At 41.8% G+C, this 15,041-nt stretch overlaps 1 protein-coding gene across 1 annotated transcript in view; it reads right to left on the bottom strand.

Annotated features, from left to right (window-relative positions):
- Window positions 1-15,041, bottom strand: part of LOC148843681 (diacylglycerol kinase 7-like) — a 65,110-nt gene that overhangs the window by 35,954 nt on the left and 14,115 nt on the right. The gene's annotated exons all lie outside the window — the stretch shown is intronic.

Below are 15,041 nucleotides of genomic sequence, written 5' to 3'. Positions count from 1 at the left end.
AAGGACATTGCCCTATATTCAGCTTCAGTGGATGACTTAGAGACAGTCTCAATTGTTTCTTGTGTTTCCTAGAAATAAGAGAATCACCAAGCAAAACACACCAACCTGTAGTAGATCTCCTAGTGTTTTAGCATCCAGCCCAATCAGCATTAACATAAGCCAAGAGAAGGGATGATAAGGAAAAGAACAAAAGTGCCATGACCATATCTAATAATATAATAAATTGCCAATAAGTATGGTTGATGGGGAGCGGAGATAAACTAACCACCTGCATGGCATATGAAATATTAGGACAAAGTCATAGTGAGGTAAATCAAGCTGCCCGCTAGTTGACAACAGAGGGTAGCATCTGTGAAGAAACTCCTTGATGTACCATATTACTGTAGCTCTTATTATATTGTATCTTACTTTATTATTTTCTCTTCAGCCCTGCAAGGGCCTCTCTATAAATTCTTTAATATCTGTTTCCCTACAAGGGCCTCTCTGTAAATTCTTTAATTTCATTATCTATATAAAGGACCCTTGGGGTAGGGTCGTTGCATCCATTTTCTTCACCCCAGAATTCTGTATTCTCTGGGTTTGTTGACATGGTATCAAAGCAGGTTGCTCTGTAATTCCTGTTCTTTCTTTGCTTTCTCGTTGGCCATATCAGGTGTACTGCTTTCTGGGTGTTTCAACTGTACTCTCCAACTCCAATCCTAGTTCTCTGTGGAGGTTTCTGTCCGGTGTTAGGGCTGTGCCCAGATCTGTTTTTTTCTCACTCAGAAAATCTGTGGGATCTGAAAAGTCTTGAGGGAGTTCTGACCTTCTCTCTTGGGCGGCAGCAGCCTTCTTTCTCCTACTGTGAACTGGTTCCTCCAGGGTGGCAGCAGCCTGGCTTCTTATGGTTCAGTTTTGAAACAGCAGCAGACTAAGAAATCTCAACAGTCTGGCTTCTTTCTCCTTCAACAGCAGCAGCTTTGAACTGTTTTTTTGGTTTCTTATGCTTCAGACTGAGAAACTTCAACAGACATAAGGTCCTCTCTTCAAGCTGATCTGGAAAACTTCTCATTTCAGGTCGGTGTATCTCACTATTGTCTTAATCGACTACTATCAGTCCTTGGAACCCTAGTTTTGTGCTACCCTAGGGTATTTTCTTCTCTTGGTTATCAGTCCTTGGTACCCTAGTTTGTGTTGCCCTAATTTTGTGTTGTTCTGGGTTGCTTACTGGAGGATTTTGATTCTTCTATACGGTTTCTTGCTGGAGTTGCTCTGGATTGGTGTTGCCTGCATCTCATGCTTCAGCCCTGATATTATTTTTTTTTTTTTTTTGAGAAATACTGCATTCAAATGAAGTAATTCACTGCCTTGTTCATTGCAAATTTAAGTGCATTGATTAACATTGCAAACATCAGTGCTGCTATCCTTTTCTCTGGGTTGATTTTGCTCATTTATGATGGCTGAAAAGATTGACTTTCTCCTTGTAAAATTTGATGGAACTAACTACAATATGTGGAAGTTCCTGTTCGATTTCTATGTTGAGGGAAAGGGTCTTGAAGGTTACTTGAACACAACTGTATGTAAACCTGATGAGGATGATAGTAAAGCCTATACACAATGGAAGCTAGACAATAGAAAGTTAGGTGGCGTTCAGTAGTGGGTATATATCATGGACGGTTTTGGTCCCGTCCACGGTAAGATATGGTGTTCTGCTATCTGTGGATGGTCCCCATCCACAAAATAGCGTGGACAGGGATGGGTCACACCCCAATTTATCGTCCACAGTATTTTCTCGTGGATGGTCCACACTATGGTGTGGACAGTTTGTGGGTTTCTGGTGAGATACCGCTCACCTCGGAAGCCCCTTCGAGGGTGGCTTAACCTCCTGAAAATGGAGAGGAAGAAGAGAAGGGAAGGTAGGAAAAGAGGGATGCAGTGAAAGAGAAAAACAGGGGATATTCATTCATTCCTTCTTTAAAAGAGTAGGGCCTTATATATCTGGCCTACAGGTGTAATCATAGAGGGAATATCCTCTGATTGGCAGAATAACTAACTGATAACAAACTCTGGGAAATATCATGGAGGGAATATCTTCTGTCGACAGAATAACTAACTGATAACGCATCCCTTTTCAGGGTTGTGGGGCCCACCAAGCAAAGAGGGGTCATCCAATGACCTTGAAGGACATCATGGCAATGATGTGCATTTAGCCATGGTGTGCGCAAGAGCCACTAACGAGTCTTCATGGGCCAAGTACTTATGGCCCATGGTCGCAGCACATCAAACATCCAAACATCACATGTAAAGGAGGAATTGATCCAATCAATTAACTGCTGTAAAGCCCATTGAATAGCCCATTTAAAATCTAAGTCATTAACAATTAATGACTACTAGGTGTATGGGCTGAATCGCAGATAGCAGTTCGGCCCATACAGCTTATCTCACAGTAATGGGCCTTTTGCAGTTTAACCCTTTAGGCTTTACAGGTGGGCCGAATTAATCCTTGTAATTGAACATCAGATTTGGAACAGCAAGTGTGAGAAATACAGACTGAAAAACAGTCCCTATCGAACCCCAGATTCGATCCAAACAGTTTTGGTCCAATCTAGTCCGAGAGGATCCAAAACTGATTTTCAATTCAAGAATTAATTCATGAAAGATCTGAAATTAATAATTTTGATTTCAATCACAAATCAAACTATGGACTGTTCGCACCACCTGCAAAACAGAGGTTAATCACAAGGGTTGCAGTTTCACAAACTGCAAATCGCAGAAAGCGATTTCTCCAACTGCAAATCTCCAGCGCCGCCTTCTTCTTCCTTCTTCTTCAATCAAGAAAAATAACAGAAATCCTATTTCTATTAATTACATTCTTGATCAAATCCTATACATTCAGTCTAAGATAAAAAAAAAATTATTTACAAACCGAATATAAATAAATAGAAAGAAAAAGGGTGCGCAGACTATCTGCGCCAAATCTGCACTGTGATCTCCAGGTTCGAACAGTCCATTAAATCAAAATAAATAAAGAACAATTCTAAATAAATTTTGGATTTAATAAAATTAATTTCAGATCAATCGCCCTTAACAAGAAACAGTTTCTTGAAATAAAGAAAACAATCTGCGCAAATCTTGAAACAACACCTTCTATCCATCTGCGCAAGGTCAGATCTGATTTTCTTTTGGTTCAAAATTCGAACCTGTGGCTCTGATACCACTGAAAGAATTGTAGGATCCATCTAATGGGCGCCATAAAGGTTGCAGAATGGGTGGGCGAATTTCAAAAATTTCCTACCTTCTCTCAACTGGGAATCATATTCCCTAAATTTAGAATACAATATTCAAGGATCCTACTTGAACCATAATCAAACCAGATCTGTACCAAAAGATAAATGGGAGGAATATACCTGATCCGGAGAAGCAGTATCTCCCAAAGTTGGTGTTCACGCCCAAAGAATGCTCCAAGATCCGTTCCTGCTGAAGATGACATAGCTGTGAATGGAACAGAACCAGCAGGGTGCGTCCTACACACTGGATCCTTCACAAGAATCCTCTGGAAGTACTAAACACTGAATCATTTTCAGTCTTTCTTGCAAGACTGATGTCAAGAACAGATTTCTTGACTTTCTTTTCTGCAAAGATCTAATCTTGCAATGGCAGATGGCGGCGGCAGGAGGAGATCTCCAAAACGAAAAAGGCTGAACTGCTTTTTCTGTTTTTCTGGAGAGTATGAATCAGATCTGATCTGAATTCGCAAGAGATATCCTATACCTCTTCAAGGTGGTTCGAAATCTCCTCCTTTCTTCTTGATTAAGAAAACTTCCTTTTTAGGAGTTATCCCAATCCAAATCAGTATTTGGATAGGGGATAATCTTAATCCTTTCTGCAAATAGAGTTAGCTTACTCCTGATCTTATCAGGAGGTTACCAGATTCAAATCTAATTTGAATTTGGTCTCTTAGAGTGGATAAGGCTAAAGGCCCAATCCTTTTACTAACTTTAATCTCAAATTCGCCCCATGGATGGGTGATCATATCAGCCCACCTCGAAATGGGCTTCTGGCCCATTAAGTGTTCAGTGTCTAATTACATTCCAATCTGCTGCCCAGTTGGGCTTCTTTGTATGGCGTGGGACCCAAGCATTGATCTACACACCAGCCACATGGGTTCGGCCCAGCCTTTAATACAAGGCCCAGCCGAATTCACTGAAAAACTCAATGAACCCCTTGAGTCCATCATATGGACCCTATGGGCCCAACACTTACATTAAGTGGTCCCTGGGCCAAGCCATCTTATAAAAACCCAGGGACTGTGGGCAGGTGCAAGATTAGCCCATCAGGTATTATCCTCAATGGTCTTACACTTAACCTCTCAGCCCTTAATGATCAAGCACTGCCCGACAAGAGAGGACCTCTCCCTCGGCTGCAAGGAACAGTGCCGCACTCTCCTCTCACATGGATCCCGGGAATTAAAACCATTTGCAAACAATTCGAAACCGTACATATATATATAAATATATTAATTTTGCAAAACAAAATTCCAACGATTGAAATCAACTGCCGACAGTTTGGTTTCCATCAGAGAGAGTGCATTCCCGATCATTACCCTTTGTCCGACAAAGTGGCTGATTCTATCACTATGATCACCCACTCAGATGAATTCTCAAACTGCCCCAACATACCCAGGTTTTGATCCCCGCTAAGGATCTCACTGAATGGTATATCAAAGGCAGCCTGATCCAACACCTAGTGAAATGTCATAATCGAGTCTAGGGATCAGGTGTAACTTTTCAGTTTTGCCCATCTATCTCCAAGGTCCAGGGCAATACTGGAAATCTGGTCCGGTTCAAGGATTCAAGTAATCCCATACTGCATGTGCCTCGGGTCTTACCCTGATGGCTGAGACAGGCCATCCCAACACTTTGTGGCACACCAGTATCAGCCTTGGCAGGATAAATCTCCCCAGACTTATCCAACGGCTGTGAACATTTAAAACTAACATGAGTCTCTATAAATGTCCAGTTTTAGGGTTTTACACAGAATTAAACCAAACAACATGAATCAAACATGCACTTTATTTATTTCCACTAAATAACAAAAGTACATCAAATCAGATTGAAGCTAAGGGCATACAAAACTGTCTAACACCAACAATTCCTCCCTCCTTAGCATTGACCTTGCCCTCAAGGTCTAGGTTCGGGAACCTCTCATTCAGCCTTAGATAAGGTTCCCAAGTGGCGTCTTCTGGGGGCAGCCTGGCCCATTCTACCTTGGCTTCTGGTACAACCTGCCCACCTCGTCGGACCCATCGAAAATCCACAATTTTGATGGGCTCTGTGTAAATGTCCCCTTCTTCAGTGAATTGGGGTAAGCTAGATGAGGTAGGAGTATGATTTCCCACAGCCTTCTTGAGAAGAGAGATGTGAAACACTGGATGAAGCTTCGAGGTAGTAGGGAGGTCCAATCTGTAAGCAACAAGGCCCACTCTTTCCAGCACCTTGTGAAGTCCATAATACCTGGGAGCTAGCTTGTGCCAAGCCCGTCTTACCACTGAGACCAGGCGGTAAGGTTGGAGCTTAAGGTAGACAAAATCACCCACCTGAAACTCTAATGAGCGGTGGTGAGAGTCATAGCTGATCTTCATTCGTTGCTGGGCCTTTGTCAAATTGGCCTTTAGCAGTCTAAGAATCTCGTCTCTTTCCAGTAGGCGAGTCTCTACTTCTGCCACCTTGGATGACCCATATTCATAGGGCAATATGGGAGGGGGTTCTCTGCCATATAGGGCCTTGAAAGGTGTCATCCCTGCAGCTGACTGATAAGTTGAGTTGTACCATTATTCTGCCCACGGAAGCCAGTGAGCCCATTGTCTAGGCTTCTCCCCTATGAAGCATCTAAGGTAGGCTTCTAAGCATCGATTAATGACTTCATTCTGTCCATCAGTTTGCGGGTGATAGCTGGTGGATGGGTGTAGTCGGGTTCCTTGCAATCTGAAGTACTCCTTCCAAAATGAACTTAGGAAGGCAGGGTCACGGTCCGAGACAATGGATCTTGGTGTTCCATGCAGTTTGGCCACGTCCCGTATGAAAATGTCGGCCACCATCGCTGCAGTGTAAGGGTGAGGCAAAGCAGAGAAATGGCTATACTTGGTGAGGCGGTCAACCACTACCATGATGACCTCTTTTCCTGCAGAACGAGGGAGTCCTGTGATGAAATCCATGGAGAGGTCTTCCCACACTTGCTCTGGAATCTTGAGGGGTTGTAGAAGGCCCGCAGGTGACTGTGAGGAGTATTTCTGCTGTTGGCAAGTTGGGCATTCTGATACATAGTGCAATACATCCTTGTGCATTCCTACCCAATGGTAGTGGCTGCTGAGTCTTTTTAGGGTCCGTAGCACCCCTGAATGTCCTCCCAATGCGGAATCATGAAACAACCTTAGTAGTTCAGTTTTGTGGGTGGAATTTGGAGCAACCACAAACCTACCCTTGAAGAAAAGATCAAGCCCCACAATTTGGTAACCCGGAACCTGAGAAGGGTCACTTTTCCACCTTTCCCTGATGTCTTGCAGCTGTGGATCAGATCTGGCTTCTTGCCGTATAGCTTCAAATAAGGGAAAACTGGGCTGAGAGCAGGTTAGTTGGGTCAGCTCTTCTACCCGTGATAAGGCATCAGCTACTTTGTTGGCAGGCCCAGGTTTATACTCGATGTGGTAGTCAAATCCCATTAGTTTACTAAGCCATTTTTGCTGCTCCGAGGTGTGCACCCTTTGTTCTGCTATGTACTTCAAACTTCTTTGGTCTGTCATGATGATAAATTGGCGTCCCAATAGGTATGCACGCCATTTCTGTACTGCCATTACCACGGCCATCATTTCCTTGACATAGGTGGACTGATTTTGGTGGGCTACTGAGAGCGCTTTGCTGAAATAAGCAATGGGTTGCCCCTTCTGCATCGGAACGGCCCGCACTCCGACACCCGATGCATCACACTCTATCTCAAAGGGTTGAGAGAAATCCGGAAGAGTGAGGACTGGAGGGCTAGAGACTGCTGTCTTCAAGTCTTCAAAGGCCCATTGGGCATCATCAGCCCACCCAAACGAATCCTTCTTTAACAGGCATGTTAGAGGGGCGGCCATAAGCCCATACCCCTTAATGAAGCACCTATAATAACCGGTAAGCCCAAGAAAACCCCTGAGAGCCTTTACAGTGGTGGGCTTGGGCCAATTTTAGATGGCACCTATCTTTTCTGGGTCTGCCATGACCTGGCCTGCAGCAACCACATGGCCTAAGTACCGAATCTGTCTTTGTCCAAAGGAGCACTTTGCCAATTTGGCATGCAACTGATGCTCTCTCAGAATTGTGAGGGTAAGTTTGAGATGTTTCATATGGGTGCCCCAATCCTTGCTGTAAACCAAGATGACATCGAAAAATACCAGAATAAATTGCCTTAAGAAAGGCCTGAAGATGTCATTCATGAGGGCCTAAAAGGTGGAGGGGGCGTTGGTAAGACCAAACAGCATAACCAGAAACTCATAGTGGCCATCGTGGATCCCAAAGGTTGTCTTGTGGATATCAGCCTGGTGAACCCGGATCTGATGATACCCGGACCGCAGGTCAAGTTTGGAGAACACTTGTGCTTCCCCTAACTCGTCCAGCAGTTCGTCAATGAGAGGTATTGGGAACTTGTCCTTCACTGTAATCTGGTTCAGGGCCCGGTAATCTACGCAAAACCGCCAACTACCATCTTTCTTCTTCACTAGGAGTACGGGGGATGAAAACGGGCTGGTGCTGGTCTGTATATGCCCCTTGTCCAGTAGCTCTTTTACTGCCTTCTCAATTTCCAGCTTTTGGAAATAAGGGTATCTATATGGCCTCACATTGGCTGGTTTGGATTCGGGTAAGAGAGGTATCTGATGGTCATGGGCCCGGGGTGGAGGTAACTGGTTCGGTTCCTTGAATATGTCACCAAACTGATCGAGGATCGATCTTAGGCTCTGGTGTTGGGCTTCAGTAGGTTGGTCACAGTCCTGATTGTTTAAAATTGGAATTGTGGGCCGAATGCCCAAATGCATAAACAAGGGCTGTCCAGTATCCTTGGAGGCCCGTATTATAGAGGCTAAGGTATCACCTCGGGGACTAGAGGGCCGCACCCCTTGCAAATGGCAGGTCTGTCCATTTTGGCAAAAATCCATTGTCATTCTGGCCCAATCACACAGTGCAGAACCTAGGCCACGTAACCAATGGATTCCCAAAATGATATCAGCCCCCAAGAATTCCAATGGGTGAAGATCTACCACGAAATTATGGCCCTGTACGAGGATCCTTTCCTTCTTACATACACCATAACATAACATCTGATTCCCATTAGCCACATGGATTGAAAAGAGAGGAGTGGGGTGTATAGTCATACCTAGTTGCTTTGCCAAACGGCAAGTGATGAAATTCAAAGTAGAGCCACTGTCAATCAAAACCATCACAGATCGGCCACCCAATCTTCCTTCTACTCGCATGGACTGAAGAGGGTTGAGGCCCATCAGAGCGTGTAGAGAGATCTCGGCTCCAACCGGTTCTGGTTCGCCTGATATCAGCTCACAGTCTTCGAGGTGCTCTAGTTTTGTCCCCTCTGGTTCTCCCTTTGTTTGAAGGATAAATACACGCTGGACCCGGCACTTATGGCCCGGCCAAACTTATCATCACAGTTGTAACAGAGGCCCTTCTCGCGTCGGGCCTGCATCTCAGCCCACGAGAGGCGCTTGAAAGGCACAATGGGCTTGGGCAAAATGGGCTTCTGAGGATCCCCAACTTGTTTTTGGGGTTGCTGTTTGGCCCGCTGGAGAGCCCTCACATTCGGATAGGATGGCTTGCTAGTCCTGTGCATGCTATCAATCTTCACTTGTTGCAAGCAAGCCATGCCCACCGCCGCCATGACTGTCGCTGGTCGAAGAGCTCTCACTTCCAGGCGGATGTCTTCTCTGAGACCTCTCACAAAACACCCAACCAAGGCCTTCTCCGGCCATCCGTGTACTCTGGTCGCCATTCTTTCGAACTCGAGCTGGTAGTCTGCTACTATCCCCGTCTGTTTTAATCGAGTGAGAAGTCCGTCATAATCCACGAACACCGTCGGCCCAAAACGGATGCACAGAGCTTCCGTGAACTCCGCCCAAGCTACCTGAGGATGGGTTTGTCGATACCACTAAAGCCAGAGAATAGCGTCTCCTTCAAGGTGAATGGAGGCGATGGCGACACGCTGGTGTGCAAGGGTTTCATGGTACTCGAAGAATCTCTCTGCTCTGAAGATCCAAGGAATGGGATCTCCACCGGAATAGTTGGGAAAATTGATTTTAGTAACCTTTCCGGCGGGGTAACCCCCAATTCCCTGGCTTCCGAAAACAAAGGCGTCGGCCCCTGTTGGTTGACTAGTCTCGTCGGACTGTTGTTGAGAGGCGAGGTTAGAGATGACCACCTTGAGATCCCTGAGTTCGTTCAGTACTTGGTGGAACCCAATCTCAAGTTGGTCGACTCTGTCTTCCATGGTAGAGGATCTTGTCTGCGGCATAGCTGGTCTACAACCTGGCTCTGATACCAACTTGGTGAGATACCGCTCACCTCGGAAGCCCCTTCGAGGGTGGCTTAACCTCCTAAAACAGAAAATGGGGAGGAAGAAGATAAGAGAAGGTAGGAAAAGAGGGATGCAGTGAAAGAGAAAAACAGGGGATATTCATTCATTCCTTCTTTAAAAGAGTAGGGCCTTATATATTTGGCCTACAGGTGTAATCATAGAGGGAATATCCTCTGATTGGCAGAATAACTAACTGATAACAAACTCTGGGAAATATCATGGAGGGAATATCTTCTGTCGACGGAATCACCCTCTCTGTGTGTAACTAATTCTGAGGCTCTGTTGCATGTCCCTGAGGCTCTGTCGCTTGTCCTTTCTGCTTCCTTGAGTATTGCTGATGGGTAGTGGCCTGCTCCACTCCCTGTGTTGGGTTAAAGGAAGGTATTTGGGTCCCAACAGTTTCAGTGTAACGCACCTGCATTACATTGGTCCAATTACTCTCATTTAATTTAATCTTTTAATAATTATTAATTTTTTTATTTTTAATATTTTATCAATAAAATAATAATTTTTAATGTTAATTCTAGCACAAGTCCGATGGTTCTCCTTCTCAACTCTTTTTTCATTATTTAAATATTAATTTTTTAATATTTTATCAATAAAATAATATTTAAAATATTAAGTTTTTATTTTTAATATTTAAAATAATATTTTTAATTATTTAAAAAAAATGCAATTGTTGTCTACACATTGATGCCTTTTTTTTCAATTTATTTACCATATAAAATGCAAATTTTAGATATTTATGATCGACTGTGTAGATCTCCCATAAAATGTATATGAGACACATGGAATCAAAAAGTATGGTGTGGACCAGTCCACACCACACCTACAAAACACCACCGTGGGTGTGGACTAGTTCGGTCCACACAATCTATCCACAGCAGAACAACTATGGACTGTGGTGTGGTGTGGATTGGTCCCTGCCATAGGGTGTGGTGTGGACCAGTCCACACCCACCAATTTCTCATCCACACTACGGAACACCCCCTTAGTCTCCTGGATCTTGATCTCCATTCTGCCTCACTTTAGTGTTCCCATGAGAAGACTGAGGACTGCCTATAAGATGTATTCCTATTTGAAAAAGGCTTATCATCAACCCAATATGCCACGGCAATACCAAATTGAATCTGAAATATTTTCCTATTGCTAGGGGGACAAAAAGATACAAGAATACTATGCCTGGGCTGAATATGAACTAGTTCATATTGAACCTTCTGATCCCGTTGAGTGTGTGAAGTATTTGCAAAAGCATTTTGAAAAGAGAAAACTGAACTAGTTTTCATGAGGCTGAGACCTGAGTATGAAATAATCAGGTCAAATATTTTGAGTAGAGAAATTCTTCCAAACTTAGACTCTGTGATTAGGGGTGTCCACGGTTCGATTAACCGAACTATGGCCCCTTTTTGTAAACCGAACCGGTGCTACCAGTTTATTATTATTATATTATAAATAATAAATGATATATAATATATTATAAATATTTTAAAAATATATAATATATTTGTAAATAGATCATTATAAATATAATATAAGTATATATTTATATATAATCATTATATATAATTATATAAAATACAAAAAATATGTGACATATTAAAAATATATATAAAATATACATATAAATATATATATCAGACGGTTTAGTTAACCATCGATTTTTTTATAGGTTAACCGAAAACCGAACTGGTCCTTTGATTTTTCAAAAAATCCGAACTGAAACCGAACCGACCGGTTCGGCTTTCTCGGTTTGGTTTGACTTTTCGGTTTTTCATGGACACCCCTATCTGTGATGGAAGAGTTGTTGAGGGAAGAAACTAGACTCCTAACTGCTATAAACATAGAAGGGGAACATCTTGATTCAAGGACTGATACTGTTTTTCTTGCACGAGGGAATAAGAAATCGGGTGGAAAAGACCCTTCTAAAACTCAATGCCATGAATGTAAGGGATAATGGACATATAACTTCTCATTGCAAAAAGAAGAATGCATGCACCTATTGCAAACAACCCACGGGTAAATCATTCCAGACTGCTTGATTCGTCCACCCAAGGGTCCCATGAAGAAGAATTAGCCACGAGCTTATCAGTCATCTGAGGGACAAGTGTCAGATACCTCTATTGCCAAGGGAGAATCCTTTGCTTCCATGAATAAAGAAGAGATACAACAGGTATCCTTTGCTATCTCATCTACCTTTTCTGCTATCAACCTATCTAGTGAATTCTCTGATTATTGCTCTTCTCCATCTCACGTTTGGATAATTGATTCCGGTGCTACAAATCATATGACTAGGGCCTATCCTGAACCCTCAAACTGGCTGTCTGAGACCAACCATAGACATATTGTCACTACTAATGGTGAGAAACTAAACATCATTGGGAGTGATGATTTGTGATTCAAACTTTCCCCCTCAAACTCTTTGTCCCTTGCTAAAACTTTCCTTATTCCTAAACTTACTGCCAACCTTATTTCAATTGTTCAAGTGGTTGATGAAGACCACATTCTAACATTTTCCTCTTATGGTTGTTTGATTCAAGACCAGTGAAGTGGGAAGGTGAAAGGGAAGGGGCGTAGGATGGGCCACTTGTTTGTGTTGGAGTTTGAGAAATCACAATCAACATCATCCTCTACTTATTTGAGCTCTTCTATATTGAGTCTTGTTTTGAGTCAGATAAACTATGTCTAGGATTTGTGGCACAAACGTTTGGGTCACCTAAATTCTGAAAAACTTAAATATTTATTTGTGTATGGTTTTATTAAAACTAAAAGTCCTTCTATGAAACCCTTTGCTACATCTTGTGTTTTTTGTTGTTTGAGTAAGAGTCGTATTTTACCATTCACTCACTAAGTTGAACATGCTACTTCACCTTTTGTGATGTTTGGACTTCACCTATTGTTTCTCAAATGGGATACAAGTATTTTGTGTTATTCATTGATGACTATACCAGGTACACTTGGATCTACTTTCTCAAACACAAATCAAAAGTTTTTCCAACCTTCCAACTGTTTCATAACATGGTTCAAGTTCGATTTCAGGCGAATGTGCAAACCTTATGCTCAGACTCAGGGGGAGGATACAGTGACAGAGAATTTCCGGTTTATCTGAAACATCATGGCATACAAGTCCAACGATGCTATCCAAATACTCCTCAGCAAAATGGTGTGGTAAAAAGAAAGAATGGCCACATTCTTAGTGTTGTAAGGACTCTTCTACAAGAGTCACATGCGCCTCCCACATTCTGGGTAGAGGCCGCTAGCATGACAGTGTATCTGATCAATTGTATCCCATCTTTTGTCATATCTCCTCATCAGAAGATGTTTGGATCCCCCCAGATCTTTCCCATCTTCATGTCTTTGGGTGTCTATGCTTTGTTCATCTTCCTCCTCATGAACATTCAAAGCTTTCAGCTCAATCTGTCATGTGCGCTTTTATATGTGATATAGCCCTAACCACAAGGGATTCCATTGTAATGATCCCTCAACATGTCGTATTCATACGTATTTTCAAGCATGTAAAACGCAAAACCTCTTTTTTTCCTCAATTGCATTACTTCAAATAGATAAAGTGATGTAAAACATCTTGCATTCTTGATTCAATGAGCCACCTTTATACCAAGCCCAAACAAGTCCGTGCTTTTTTTTGGTAAGAAACAAGTCCATGTTAGGGTCTTAGATTCTTAATCCTTCCACAAAAATAATGATTATATAATTTTAATTGCCTTTTAAGAAGATATTTTATTTAAGATGAATGAATGAACAACCCCCTATTTGCTAATGTTGTTCATTCGTTCATCTTAATAAAATATTTTCTTAAAAGGCAATTAAAATTATAAAATCATTTTTTGTGTAGGGATTAAGAATCTAAGACCCTAACATGGACTTGGTTGGGCTTTTGCCTCAAGGGGCTTGGCCAGGGGTCCAAGGGTAGATCCCCCACCCCAGCCATTAGGTTCAAAAAAAAACAAAAAAAAATGCAACAAATAAAAAAAAAATTTGAAAGTGCTATGCCTAGGACCAAGGAGAAGCGCATACCTTAAAACGTGCCTCGCCTTAGTGCTTAGGCACACCTTTTAAATCACTGCTTCCCCCACAATCCACACTTCCACTCTTCGGGCTTCTCTAATCTTTAGTGCCACCAGACCTCTAATTCTCAACTCCTTGAACAACAAATTCTTCACCTTCACTCTTACAGTCCTCTACTTAGCCAGGATTTAACTTCAAACCCCAATAAAGTTCGCACAATATGTCAGCTCATCATCTTGCATATTAATTCCCGCCACTCGCTCTTCATTAGGTTGACTATGAAATTAGAGATCTTTCCAAACAGAAAGATAACTCCTTCAAGTTCCTAAGGTAGTTATCATTCCCATCTTCACAAAAAAGGATCAAGTCATCTGCAAATTGAAGGTAACAGTAGTCTCCTGCCTCCCCGCTCTCCAATCTCTAATCTTCTTATTAAGATCAACTTTTGTTATCAACCTATTCTAAACATCAGCCACCAAGGTAAACAAAAATGGAGAGAAAAAAGAAAGAACTCTTGTTGTTGGGTAAATGGCAAAGAGACAGATCACTTAGAAGAAGAAATAAGAGAGAAAGAAAGAAGGAAAAAGACAACTTATTAACACAGTTGTCCCTTTATAGATTACAATTTGGACTAGGAAACTGACCCAAAAACAACTTCTAATTGCTTTAAAACTAAAACAAATCCATTGGTGACCCACAATGACACTTAGATAAGAATTCCAATTCCTAAACAACTCTAATAGCACTTTCCTAAACCCATTAAAACTAAATTTAAAGACATCAAGAATTACTAGAAATTATAAATTGTAAGTTTACTAAACATAGTAATTATGAGAAGTGCAGAAGTTATCATAGATAGTAATTTCGAGACAACATTAAAATTCTAGGGAACTTATTCCTGAACTCCAACATATTCACTAAAAATTGTATCATAAGTAGACATCCTTTTATTTTTCACCAGCTCTTCTCCCGTAAATTTCCTTCAAGAGGAAAATGAGGCCAAAAGTCTTTTGTCTAGACCATTTCTTCCTTCTCTTCAGATCTGTTAGTTTCTTTTTGAGCTTCCAAAGAGGTTCAAACTGATTTAGCCAAGTGCATGCTCCTGTATCACTCCCCAACAAAATATAATTCTTTTCCCATGCAGCTAATTTTATTGAGAATCTTTCAAAAACTGGGTTCCAAAAGCTATTGATCTTTAGTCTTGCAAAATATGGATTCAAAGGAGCCTTTATACTTCAAAATTACCTTAGAGCTGATTGTTTATGGTTCATGTGCGCATCCCCTTATGCATAAAATAATTTTTTGACTATTAATACAATAAAAATTACCTTTTACTCAATAAAAAAGGAGCCTTTATACTTCAAAGATAATGAAGCCATAATAAAGTCACTTCCTTACAACTTTAGGGTTCACAAGTTGTCCATTGA

Source organism: Nelumbo lutea, chromosome 8, assembly GCF_056320005.1.
Source record: "Nelumbo lutea isolate HS-2025 chromosome 8, American lotus-T2T, whole genome shotgun sequence".
Lineage (NCBI taxonomy): Eukaryota > Viridiplantae > Streptophyta > Magnoliopsida > Proteales > Nelumbonaceae > Nelumbo > Nelumbo lutea.
Note: the sequence above shows the minus strand (reverse complement) of the source record. Positions and strands in the feature narration are given on the sequence as shown.